Raw genomic sequence first — 12,811 nt, 5'->3', positions numbered from 1 at the left:
CGACGCTTACGTGAGCATAAAACTGTGCACCATTTGGCGGTATTATCTGAGCATAAACCTGAGCCTATGCAATGCAATAGGACTTTGACCAGAGCTGAACGGCAAGAACACAGACGACGGAATGGGCTGTGTTTTTACTGTGGTGATTCCACTCATGCTATCTCCGATTGTCCTAAGCGCACTAAGCGGTTCGCTAGCTCTGCCACCATTGGTACGGTACAGTCGAAATTTCTTTTGTCCGTTACTTTGATCTGCTCTTTGTCATCCTATTCTGTCATGGCATTTGTGGATTCAGGCGCTGCCCTGAATTTGATGGACTTGGAGTATGCTAGGCGCTGTGGGTTTTTCTTGGAGCCCTTGCAGTATCCTATTCCATTGAGAGGAATTGATGCTACGCCTTTGGCCAAGAATAAGCCTCAGTACTGGACCCAGCTGACCATGTGCATGGCTCCTGCGCATCAGGAGGATATTCGCTTTTTGGTGTTGCATAATCTGCATGATGTGGTCGAGTTGGGTTTGCCATGGCTACAAGTCCATAACCCAGTATTGGATTGGAAATCAATGTCTGTGTCCAGCTGGGGTTGTCAGGGGGTACATGGTGATGCTCCATTTCTGTCTATTTCATCATCCACCCCTCCTGAGGTCCCAGAGTTCTTGTCGGATTACCGGGATGTATTTGATGAGCCCAAGTCCAGTGCCCTACCTCCGCATAGGGATTGTGATTGAGCTATCGATTTGATTCCTGGTAGTAAGTTTCCTAAAGGTCGACTGTTTAATTTGTCTGTGCCTGAGCACGCCGCTATGCGGAGTTACGTAAAGGAATCCTTGGAGAAGGGTCATATTCGCCCATCGTCGTCGCCATTGGGAGCAGGGTTCTTTTTTGTGGCCAAGAAGGATGGTTCGCTGAGACCTTGTATTGATTACCGCCTTCTAAATAAAATCACGGTCAAATTTCAATACCCCTTGCCGCTGCTGTCTGATTTGTTTGCTCGGTTTAAGGGGGCTAGTTGGTTCACCAAGATAGATCTTCGTGGTGCGTATAATCTTGTGCGCATTAAACAGGGCGATGAATGGAAAACAGCATTTAATACGCCCGAGGGCCATTTTGAGTACCTGGTTATGCCATTCAGGCTTTCTAATGCTCCATCAGTGTTTCAGTCCTTTATGCATGACATCTTCTGAGAGTACCTGGATAAATTCCTGATTGTATACTTGGATGATATTTTGGTCTTCTCGGATGATTGGGAGTCTCACGTGAGGCAGGTCAGAATGGTGTTCCAGGTCCTGCGTGCGAATTCTTTGTTTGTGAAGGGGTCAAAGTGTCTCTTTGGTGTTCAGAAGGTTTCATTTTTGGGTTTCATTTTTTCCCCTTCTACTATCGAGATGGACCCTGTTAAAGTTCAGGCCATTTATGATTGGACTCAGCCGACATCTCTGAAGAGTCTGCAAAAGTTCCTGGGCTTTGCTAATTTTTATCGTCGCATCATCAATAATTTTTCTAGTATTGCTAAACCGTTGACTGATTTAACCAAGAAGGGTGCTGATGTGGTCAATTGGTCTTCTGCTGCTGTGGAAGCTTTTCAGGAGTTGAAGCGTCGTTTTTCTTCTGCCCCTGTGTTGTGTCAACCAGATGTTTCGCTCCCATTCCAGGTCGAGGTTGATGCTTCTGAGAATGGAGCAGGGGCTGTTTTGTCGCAAAGAAGTTCTGATGGCTCGGTGATGAAACCATGCGCCTTCTTTTCCAGGAAGTTTTCGCCTGCTGAGCGTAATTATGATGTTGGCAATCGAGAGTTGCTGGCCATGAAGTGGGCATTCGAGGAGTGGGGTCATTGGCTTGAAGGAGCTAAGCATCGCGTGGTGGTCTTGACTGATCATAAGAACTTGACTTATCTCGAGTCTGCCAAACGGTTGAATCCTAGACAGGCTCGTTGGTCGCTGTTTTTCTCCCGTTTTGACTTTGTGGTTTCGTACCTTCCGGGCTCTAAAAATGTGAAGGCGGATGCCCTGTCTAGGAGTTTTGTGCCCGACTCTCCGGGTTTGTCTGAGCCGGCGGGTGTTCTCAAGGAGGGGGTAATTTTGTCTGCCATCTCCCCTGATTTGCGGCGGGTGCTGAAAAAATTTCAGGCTAATAGACCTGACCGTTGCCCAGCGGAGAAACTGTTTGTCCCTGATAAATGGACGAGTAGAGTTATCTCTGAGGTTCATGGTTCGGTGTTGGCTGGTCATCCTGGAATCTTTGGTACCAGAGATTTGGTGGCTAGATCCTTTTGGTGGCCGTCTCTGTTGCGGGATGTGCGTTCATTTGTGCAGTCCTGTAGGATTTGTGCTCGGGCTAAGCTCTGCTGTTCTCGTGCCAGTGGGTTGCTTTTGCCCTTGCCAGTCCCAAAGAGGCCCTGGACACATATCTCTATGGATTTTATTTCGGATCTCCCCGTCTCTCAAAAAATGTCGGTCATTTGGGTTGTTTGTGATCGCTTCTCTAAGATGGTCCATTTGGTACCCTTGTCTAAATTGCCTTCCTCCTCTGATTTGGTACCATTGTTCTTCCAGCATGTGGTTCGTTTACATGGCATTCCGGAGAACATCGTTTCTGACAGAGGTTCCCAGTTTGTTTCGAGGTTTTGGCGAGCCTTTTGTGCTAGGATGGGCATTGATTTGTCTTTTTCCTCGGCTTTCCATCCTCAGACAAATGGCCAGACTGAACGAACCAATCAGACCTTGGAAACATATCTGAGATGTTTTGCTTCTGCCGATCAGGATGATTGGGTGTCTTTTTTGCCTTTGGCTGAGTTTGCCCTTAATAATCGGGCCAGCTCGGCTACTTTGGTTTCGCCGTTTTTCTGCAATTCTGGTTTCCATCCTCGTTTCTCTTCAGGGCAGGTTGAGTCTTCTGACTGTCCTGGTGTGGATACTGTGGTGGATAGGTTGCAGCAGATTTGAACTCATGTGGTGGACAATTTGACATTGTCTCAGGAGAAGGCTCAACGTTTTGCTAACCGCAGGCGCTGTGTGGGTCCCCGACTTCGTGTTGGGGATGTGGTTTGGTTGTCATCTCGTTATATTCCTATGAAAGTTTCCTCTCCTAAGTTTAAGCCTCGTTTAATTGGTCCGTATAGGATTTCTGAGGTTCTTAATCCTGTGTCTTTTCGTTTGACCCTTCCAGCTTCTTTTTCCATCCATAACGTGTTCCATAGGTCATTGTTGCGGAGATACGTGGCACCTGTGGTTCCATCCGTTGATCCTCCTTCCCCGGTTTTGGTCGAGGGGGAGTTGGAGTATATAGTGGAGAAGATTTTGGATTCTCGTATTTCGAGACGGAAACTTCAGTACCTGATTAAGTGGAAGGGTTATGGTCAGGAAGATAATTCCTGGGTCTTTGCCTCTGATGTTCATGCTGCCTATCTGGTTCGTGCCTTTAATTTGGCCCATCCTGGTCGGCCTGGGGGCTCTGGTGAGGGTTCGGTGACCCCTCCTCAAGGGGGGGTACTGTTGTGAATTCTGTGGTCAAGCTCCCTCCTGTGGTCATGAGTGGTACTTCGGCTGGTTCTGTCTATGAGCTTCCGCTGGTGGATGTGAGTGGGGCTACGGCTTCTGAGTTTCCTTCCTCAGGTGATGAGGTTAAGTCGTTAGGTGCTGCTCTATTAAACTCCACCTAGTTCTTTGTTCCTGGCCTCCAGTCAATGTTCCAGTATTGGTCTGGCTCTCTCCTGGATCGTTCTTGTGGCCTGTCTGCCCTGCATAAGCTAAGTTCTGCTTGTGTTACTTTTGTTTGCTATATTTTCTGTCCAGCTTGCTATATTGGTTTTTCTTGCTTGCTGGAAGCTCTGAGACGCAGAGGGAGCACCTCCGTACCGTTAGTCGGTGCGGAGGGTCTTTTTGCCCCTCTGCGTGGTTGTTTGTAGGTTTTTGTGTTGACCGCAAAGCTATCTTTCCTATCCTCGGTCTATTCAGTAAGTCGGGCCTCACTTTGCTAAATCTATTTCATCTCTGTGTTTGTATTTTCATCTTAACTCACAGTCATTATATGTAGGGGGCTGCCTTTTCCTTTGGGGAATTTCTCTGAGGCAAGGTAGGCTTATTTTTCGATCTTCAGAGCTAGTTAGTTTCTCAGGCTGTGCCGAGTTGCATAGGGAGCGTTAGGCGCAATCCACGGCTACCTCTAGTGCGGTATGATAGGATTAGGGATTGCGGTCAGCAGAGTTCCCACGTCTCAGAGCTCGTCCTATGTTAGTAACTATCAGGTCACTTTGTGTGCTCTTAACCACTAGGTCCATTGTGGTTCTGAATCACCTGTTCATAACAGGGTGCATATGACTATGCAGCAGGGCTGGCCTTGCCGCCAATGTATAAAACAAAGGAGTATGGAGCACAAAATGCATATTGTGAAGTGGATTTTCCTGGGCAGATCCAGTATGTGGGTTCCAAGGCCTAATGGGATGCATATGATTGACTATGCAGCAGGGCTGGCCTTGCCACCAATGTATAAAATGAAGGAGTATCAAGCACAAAATGCATATCTTAAAGTGGATTTTCATGGGCACATCCAGTATGTGGGTTCCAAGGTCTAATGGGGTGCATATGACTTACTATGCAGCAGGGCTGGCCTTGCCGCCAATGTATAAAACAAAGGAGTATGCAGCACAAAACGCATATTGTGAAGTGGATTTTCCTGGGCAGATCCAATATGTGGGTTCCAAGGCCTAATGGGATGCGTATGACTGACTATGCAGCAGGGCTGGCCTTGCCACCAATGTATAAAATAAAGGAGTATCAAGCACAAAATGCATATTTTAAAGTGGATTTTCATGGGCACATCCAGTATGTGGGTTCCAAGGTCTAATGGGGTGCATATGACTTACTATGCAGCAGGGCTGGCCTTGCCGCCAATGTATAAAACAAAGGAGTATGGAGCACAAAATGCATATTGTGAAGTGCATTTTCATGGGCAGATCCAGTATGTGGGTTCCAAGGTGTAATGGGGTTCATATGACTGACTATGCAGCAAGGCTGGCCTTCCTGCCAATTTATAAATCAAAGGAGTATGGAGCACAAAATGCATATTATGAAGTGGATTTTCTTGGACCCATCCACTATGTGGGTTCAAAGGCTGATTTGGGTGCATATGAATTGGTAGCAGGGCAGGCCTTGAATTCAATGCAACACTTTTTCAGGAGTCCCCCTTGGACTTGGGTATTGTGGTGCGTCGTAATTCTTGGCAGCCCATCCACTCACAGCATAGGCTACAACAGCTTAGGAGTCACACTGTTTCACAATGGCCCTTTAAGAAGATTAATGCCGCCTGATGCACCAGTAAAAATAGGCTCTGTGACTTAAAGAGTCCCTCCTTCATAAATTTAACAAGATGGGTCTGCTTATGTGTTACACACCACATGGCCAGCTAGGGGTGTTACATTTTACAATGACATTTCCCAGTGAATGCATGTGTAGTGGTTGAAAGCAATGCTGAAGTTGAAAAACGCTTCAAAAATGCAGCGTCTGAACTAAGTCTAACTGGGGGATCAAATTTTCGGTCTGGCGTGAAATATTTGGCCTTTCAGGCAAGTCATTAACCTGCAAAGGATGTACCTTGACATATTTCTAAGTAAAACCCGTTTTGGTTTCGTTTTAATGTGTTTTTTGTGGCATCGGGAAAAATGGCATGAATCTGGGAAAAAATGATTAAGGCTGTGAACTAGGAGTCAGGAATGCTTCCAGGGGCGATCCCCATGAGGTCCCTGTGTCATTTCAGCAGTGTTTCCATCATTTTCAGACATTTTTAGACCTTAAAAGGACCCCAGGGGGTGACTGCGGTAAAAATACTCGAGTCTCCCAAAGACTTACTTTGGGCTCGTTGCTCGGGTCAAGCACCCGAGTATTCCAATCGACCCGAGCAACAAGCACCCGAGCATTTTAGTGCTCGCCCATCACTATTAGAGACTAATCAAGATTCATCACACTATATTTTTCTCGTACCTTGGCAAACTCCTGTGATTTCTATGAACCTTCAGACTTGCAGGTTAATCCTCTGATAGCTTTGTGTGGGTTAACCAATTGTTTGCTGCAAACATTACAAAATTCTATTAGAGACTATTCACATTAAGCATATCAGCCACCTATGTGCTGCTTTTGACCTGCTATTAACCACTTCATCTGCCATCATAATTCTGCGGTTTCAAGCCTGTCCCGCCTTTCCCGTTTGCTGTCCTGCATAGTTGTCCTGGTCCTTCTGCTCCACGTACCTTCCAGCCTGATGTTCCAACGCCCCGGGTCCATGTGAACACCCTGACTTGTGTAGATGCAGCTTACTAAGGGAGTCTAAAAAAATAAAGGCAGGAACAGTAAAATAGATATTTTTAAAGTATGTCTCTTCAAACGAACTCTATGTGTTTGGTTTAACCCCTTCATGACCCAGCCTATTTTGACCTTAAAGACCTTGCCGTTTTTTTGCAATTCTGACCAGGAATGCTTCAACGGATCCTAGCGATTCTGAGATTGTTTTTTCGTGACATATTGGGCTTCATGATAGTGGTAAATTTAGGTCAATAAATTCTGCATTTATTTGTGATAAAAACGGAAATTTGGCGAAAATTTTGAAAATTTCGCAATTTTCACATTTTTAATTTTTATTCTGTTAAACCAGAGAGTTATGTGACACAAAATAGTAATAAATAACATTTCCCACATGTTTACTTTACATCAGCACAATTTTGGAAACAAAAGTTTTTTTTGCTAGGAAGTTATAAGGGTTAAAATTTGACCAGCGATTTCTCATTTTTACAACGAAATTTACAAAACCATTTTTTTTAGGGACCACCTCACATTTGAAGTCAGTTTGAGGGGTTTATATTGCTGAAAATACCCAAAAGTGACACCATTCTAAAAACTGCACCCCTCAAGGTACTCAAAACCACATTCAAGAAGTTTATTAACCCTTCAGGTGCTTCACAGCAGCAGAAGCAACATGGAAGGAAAAAATGAACATTTAACTTTTTAGTCACAAAAATTATCTTTTAGCAACAATTTTTTTATTTTCCCAATGGTAAAAGGAGAAACTGAAACACGAAAGTTGTTGTCCAATTTGTCCTGAGTACGCTGATACCTCATATGTGGGGGTAAACCACTGTTTGGGCGCACGGCAGGGCTTGGAAGGAAAGGAGCGCCATTTGACTTTTTGAATCAAAAATTGGCTCCACTCTTTAGCGGACACCATGTCACGTTTGGAGAGCCCCAGTGTGCCTAAAAATTGGAGCTCCCCCACAAGTGACCCCATTTTGGAAACTAGACGCCCCAAGGAACTAATCTAGATGCATAGTGAGCACTTTGAACCCCCAGGTGCTTCACAAATTGATCCGTAAAAATGAAAAAGTACTTTTTTTTCACAAAAAAATTCTTTTAGCCTCAATTTTTTCATTTTCACATGGGCAACAGGATAAAATGGATCCTAAAATTTGTTGCGCAATTTCTCCTGAGTACACTGATACCTTATATGTGGGGGTAAACCACTGTTTGGGCACATGGTAAGGCTCGGAAGGGAAGGAGCGCCATTTGACTTTTTGAATGAAAAATTATCTCCATCGTTAGCGGACACCATGTCGCGTTTGGAGAGCTCCTGTGTGCCTAAACATTGGCGCTCCCCCACAAGTGACCCCATTTTGGAAACTAGACCCCCCAAGGAACTTATTTACATGCCTAGTGAGCACTTTAAACCCTCAGGTGCTTCACAAATTGATCTGTAAAAATGAAAAAGTACTTTTTTTTCACAAAAAAATTCTTTTCGCCTCAATTTTTTCATTTTCACATGGGCAATAGGATAAAATGGATCATAAAATTTGTTGGGCAATTTCTCCCGAGTACGCCGATACCTCATATGTGGGGGTAAACCACTGTTTGGGCACTCGGCAGGGCTCGGAAGGGAAGGCGCGCCATTTGACTTTTTGAATGGAAAATTAGCTCCAATTGTTAGCGGACACCATGTCGCGTTTGGAGAGCCCCTGTGTGCCTAAACATTGGAGCTCCCCCACAAGTGACCCCATTTTGGAAACTAGACCCCCCAAGGAACTTATCAAGATGCATATTGAGCACTTTAAACCCCCAGGTGCTTCACAGAAGTTTATAACGCAGAGCCATGAAAATAAAAAACAATTTTTCTTTCCTCAAAAATGATTTTTTAGCCTGGAATTTCCTATTTTGCCAAGGTTAATAGGAGAAACTGGACCCCAAATGTTGTTGTCCAGTTTGTCCTGAGTACGCTGATACCCCATATGTGGGGGTAAACCACTGTTTGGGCGCACGGCAGGGCTCGGAAGGGAAGGCACGCCATTTGGCTTTTTAAATGGAAAATTAGCTCCAATCATTAGCGGACACCATGTCACGTTTGGTGAGCCCCTGTGTGCCTAAACATTGGAGATCCCCCAGAAATGACGCCATTTTGGAAACTAGTCCACCAAATGAACTAATCTAGATGTGTGGTGAGGACTTTGAACCCCCAAGTGCTTCACAGAAGTTTATAACGCAGAGCCATGAAAATAAAAAAAAAATTATTTTCTCAAAAATGATCTTTTAGCCTGCAATTTTTTATTTTCCCAAGGGTATCAGGAGAAATTTGACCCCAAAAGTTGTTGTCCAGTTTGTCCTGAGTACGCTAATACTCCATATGTGGGGGTAAACCACTGTTTGGGCACATGCCGGGGCTCGGAAGTGAAGTAGTGACGTTTTGAAATGCAGACTTTGATGGAATGCTCTGTGGGCGTCACGTTTCGTTTGCAGAGCCCCTGATGTGGCTTAACAGTAGAAACCCCCCACAAGTGACCCCATTTTGGAAACTAGACCCCGAAAGGAACTTATCTAGATGTGTGGTGAGCACTTTGAACCCCCAAGTGCTTCACAGAAGTTTATAATGCAGAGCCGTGAAAATAATAAATACGTTTTCTTTCCTCAAAAATAATTATTTAGCCCAGAATTTTTTAATTTTCCCAAGGGTAACAGGAGAAATTTGACGCCAATATTTGTTGTCCAGTTTCTCCTGAGTACGGTGATACCCCATATGTGGGGGTAAACTACTGTTTGGGCACATGCCGGGGCTCGGAATTGAAGTAGTGACGTTTTGAAATGCAGACTTTGATGGAATGCTCTGCGGGCGTCACGTTGCGTTTGCAGAGCCCCTGATGTGGCTAAACAGTAGAAACCCCCCACAAGTGACCCCATTTTGGAAACTAGACCCCGAAAGGAACTTATCTAGATGTGTGGTGAGCACTTTGAACCCCCAAGTGCTTCATAGAAGTTTATAATGCAGAGCCGTGAAAATAATAAATACGTTTTCTTTCCTCAAAAATAATTATTTAGCCCAGATTTTTTTATTTTCCCAAGGGTTACAGGAGAAATTGGACCCCAAAATTTGTTGTCCAGTTTCTCCTGAGTATGCTGATACCCCATGTGTGGGGGTAAACCACTGTTTGGGCACACGTCGGGGCTCAGAAGTGAAGTAGTGACTATTGAAATGCAGACTCTGATGGAATGGTCTGCGGGCGTCACGTTGCGTTTGCAGAGCCCCTGGTGTGCCTAAACAGTAGAAACCCCCCACAAGTGACCCCATTTTAGAAACTAGACCCCCCAAGGAACTTATCTAGATATGTGGTGAGCACTTTGAACCCCCAAGTGCTTCACAGACGTTTACAACGCAGAGCCGTGAAAATAAAAAATCATTTTTCTTTCCTCAAAAATGATGTTTTAGCAAGCATTTTTTTATTTTCACAAGGGTAACAGGAGAAATTGGACCCCAGTAATTGTTGCGCAGTTTGTCCTGAGTATGCTGGTACCCCATATGTGGGGGTAAACCACTGTTTGGGCACACGTCGGGGCTCGGAAGTGAGGGAGCACCATTTGACTTTTTGAATACAAGATTGGCTGGAATCAATGGTGGCGCCATGTTGCGTTTGGAGACCCCTGATGTGCCTAAACAGTGGTAACCCCTCAATTCTACCTCCAACACTAACCCCAACACACCACTAACTCTAATCCCAACTGTAGCGATAATCCTAATCACAACCCTAACCCCAACACACCCCTAACCCTAACCACAACCCTAATTCCAACCCTAACCCTAAGGCTATGTGCCCACATTGCGGATTCGTGTGAGATTTTTCAGCATCATTTTTGAAAAATCGGCGGGTAAAAGGCACTGCGTTTTACCTGCGGATTTTCCGCGGATTTCTAGTGTTTTTTTGTGCGGATTTCACCTGCGGATTCCTATTGAGGAACAGGTGTAAAACGCTGCGGAATCCGCACAAAGAATTGACATGCTGCGGAAAATACAATGCAGCGTTTCCGCGCGGTATTTTCCGCACCATGGGCACAGCAGATTTGGTTTCCATATGTTTACATGGTACTGTAAACCTGATGGAACACTGCTGCGGATCCGCAGCCAAATCCGCACCGTGTGCACATAGCCTAATTCTAAAGGTATGTGCACACGCTGCGGAAAACGCTGCGCAGCAGTTTCCCATGAGTTTACAGTTCAAGGTAAACATATGGGAAACAAAAATCGCTGTACACTTCTTTGTGCGGATTCCGCAGCGGTTTTACAACTGCTCAAATAGAAAATCGCAGTTGTAAAACCGCAGTGAAATGCGCAGAAAAAACGCGGTAAATCCGCCATAAATCCGCAGCGGTTTAGCACTGTGGATTTATCAAATCCGCAGTGGAAAAATCCGTAGAGGACCAGAAAACGTGTGCACATACCGAAACCCTAACCCTAACCCTAGCCCTAACCCTAGCCCTAACCCTACCCCTAACCCTACCCCTAACCCTAGCCCTAACCCTACCCCTAGCCCTAACCCTACCCCTAACCCTACTCCTAACCCTAACCCTACCCCTACCCCTAAACCTACCCCTAACCCTACCCCTACCCCTAACCCTAACCCTACCCCTAACCCTAACCCTATGCTAACATTAGTGGGAAAAAAAAATTCTTTATTTTTTTTATTGTCCCTACCTATGGGGGTGACAAAGGATGGGGGTCATTAATTATTTTTTTTATTTTGATCACTGAGATATAATCTATCTCAGTGATCAAAATGCACTTTGGAACGAATCTGCCGGCCGGCAGATTCGGCGGGCGCACTGCGCATGCGCCCGCCATTTTGGAAGATGGCGGCGCCCGGGGAGAAGACGAACGGACCCCGGCAGGATCGGTAAGTATGATGGGGTGGGGAGGAGCACGGGGGGGGTATGGGAGCCTGGGGGGGTGGATCGGAGCACGGGAGGGGTGGAACGGAGCACGGGGGGTGGAACGGAGCATGGGGGGGTGGAACGGAGCACGGGGGGAGGAACGGAGCACGGAGGGGGGTGGATCGGAGTGCAGGGGGGGTGATTGGAGCACGTGGAGGGTGATTGGAGCACGGGGGGAGCGGACAAGAGCATGGGGGGAGCGGAGCACAGGACGGAGGGGAGCCGGAGCAGTGTACCGGACAGATCGGAGGGCTGGGGGGGCGATCGGTGGGGTGGGGTGGGGGCACATTAGTGTTTCCAGCCATGGCCGATGATATTGCAGCATCGGCCATGGCTGGATTGTAATATTTCACCAGTTATAATAGGTGAAATATTACAAATCGCTCTGATTGGCAGTTTCACTTTCAACAGCCAATCAGAGCGATCGTAGCCATGGGGGGGTGAAGCCCCCCCCCTGGGCTAAACTACCACTCCCCCTGTCCCTGCAGATCGGGTGAAATGGGAGTTAACCCTTTCACCTGATCTGCAGGGACGCGATCTTTCCATGACGCCACATAGGCGTCATGGGTCGGATTGGCACCGACTTTCATGACGCCTACGTGGTGTCTAAGGTCGGGAAGGGGTTAAAAAATATTTTCATATATTTTACCTCATGTTACAATTTTAGTTAATAGGCTAAGACCTTCTTTTTCCTCATTTTCAAGTAGAGAGAAATTTAAAAATCATCTCTGGAAGACTTGTTCTGCCCAGCATTGCACAGACATTTCTCTGTCTGTATAAAGGTGAAGAAGATTATGTAACACCCCTCTGAAGATCCCTGTTGTTTTAAATGTATAAAAAAAGGAATGTGCTTTCCTCCTGGAGTCTGCAGTTCCTGCTAGTCAGTGTGACAGGGTTAAAGGGAACTTGTCATCAGGTTTGGCCTATACGAGTTATGGCCACCCCCTTTCAGGACTTATATACATCATTCTGTAATGCAGTATCTAAGGCCCCAATACGACTTGTAAGAGAAGAAAAATAACTTTTATTATACTCACCTGGGGGGTGGTCCGGTCCAATGTGTGTCGCAGGTCCTGGTCAGGCGCCTCCCATCTTTTTACAATCCCCGTCCTCCTGTTTGATTCATGTGGATGAAAAGTTATTTTTCTTCTCTTACAGGTGGGATCAGATGCTTTTTTCAGCATTATAGAATGCTGTATATCGCCCTGGAAAGGGGTGGCCATAACTCAATGTGAGTTTAAAGGGGTATGGTGCTGCACCAACTGTGGCAAAGCTGAACCTGAAGGTGTCCACAGCAGCAATAGGACTACAACCCCGTGAAATGCTACATCTGTCTCTCTCTCGCCCTCTCAATCTCCCAAACCCCATTGAAAAAATTTGATCCATATCTGAAAATGATTTCTATGGAAAGGAGAAGACAATTTAAAATGTATTTCGCAATCCATTTTTTGTGCTCGTAAAAAATAAAAAAATAAATGAAAAATATATAAAAATGTGAAAATAGACACGTATTTTCAATTTTTCTTTACATTTCAGCCATTATCAGGAAAAAAAGGAATAGAAAAATGACATGAAAATTAATTTC

The sequence above is a fragment of the Ranitomeya imitator genome, chromosome 1, assembly GCF_032444005.1.
Source record: "Ranitomeya imitator isolate aRanImi1 chromosome 1, aRanImi1.pri, whole genome shotgun sequence".
NCBI lineage: Eukaryota > Metazoa > Chordata > Amphibia > Anura > Dendrobatidae > Ranitomeya > Ranitomeya imitator.
This window is presented reverse-complemented; position numbering follows the sequence as displayed.